Below are 1,343 nucleotides of genomic sequence, written 5' to 3'. Positions count from 1 at the left end.
TTCAGCCAGGTAGGGACTTTGTTTTAAAGATTAAAATTAACCAGGTAAATTAATTTCAAGTTCATTTCTTAAATTTTCATATTCATATACAATGAGAACAAGAATTTTAGTTCATTGTGAAATGTATCATATTGATGCCTAAGTTGGCAATTGGAAAAAAATATATAGAACACCATATTTGACCCAATAAGAAAACCCTGTTCCATGTAGTCGTCCCCCCCCCCCCCCCCCCCCCCCCTTACAGTTTTAAGTACCTTGGGTACTTATTGGGTTGTATACATTATACTTTATCATATTGTTTATCTCAAAATAAAAATAAACATTATGTGCACATCATTAGATAATAACAATACACCTCATTGTTATCCCTTGTTTGTAGACAGGAAAAATGTACACATGGGCAGTTCAAAATTTTGTTAATTAAAGGACCATCCAATGGTGACCAGGAAAAAAATAGTCATTATAGCACAAGTGGTCTTTATTGACACAGGGCAAATCTAGTTGGTTTTAAACAATGTAACTTACTCATTGTGCTCCGTACGTCTTAATAAATGATCAACTCTTTGGGATTTCAGTGATGATGAAAGTGGTTGGTTACTGAAACAGGTTGGTTCTTTATACAGAGTGAGTGGGTCGCTAAGGCAGGTTTTGACTGGTGTACTTACCAAATATACATCTCTCCACTTGATTTGTCAGAACGAGGGCAAGGAGGATTATGTCAATATAACACTGTATAGCTTTAGGGAGTTACTGCTGTGATTGTAACTGAATGATTGTTTTAAATGTTGTTAGTAGTTTACATGAAAGAAACAGATCCACACTAAAAACGGTAGGATGAGTGAAGGACGGACAGGAACAAACGTCTCACTCACGGAGGAGGAGTTCTCGTATCCAACAGGACAAACGAAACCCCCAAGAGGTAACTCCGCGACTCAGCATTATGCGACAGATTATATCGACCGAGTTTACTGGAACACGGAGGTGAAAAGGAACCGACCTCCCAACCCCTCGAACACGACGTGTATGTCAAAAAAGTCATCAGAGTTCCATTATATCTATATGGCTAAATTAACTTTTCGCAAATGACATTGACGACCCCATGATTGTCTGATTGATTTGCATTTTCGCACTATGATTTTTTGTTACTGCTTACCTTACCAGTTCATATAAAATTGAGCAGGTTCATTGTTAAAACATTTAACTTATGTACAAAACATAATTTTAAGAATTTGCATGAATTTGTTTTTTTGTCATTTAAGGACTTAATCAACTGTTGATAGTATTAGTTGTGAAGTCCATCATTGATGATGTTGAGCCTTAGCCCTGTGCTTGATTGCATACAG

The sequence above is a fragment of the Argopecten irradians genome, unplaced genomic scaffold (assembly GCF_041381155.1).
Source record: "Argopecten irradians isolate NY unplaced genomic scaffold, Ai_NY scaffold_0479, whole genome shotgun sequence".
In the NCBI taxonomy this organism is placed as follows: domain Eukaryota; kingdom Metazoa; phylum Mollusca; class Bivalvia; order Pectinida; family Pectinidae; genus Argopecten; species Argopecten irradians.
Note: the sequence above shows the minus strand (reverse complement) of the source record.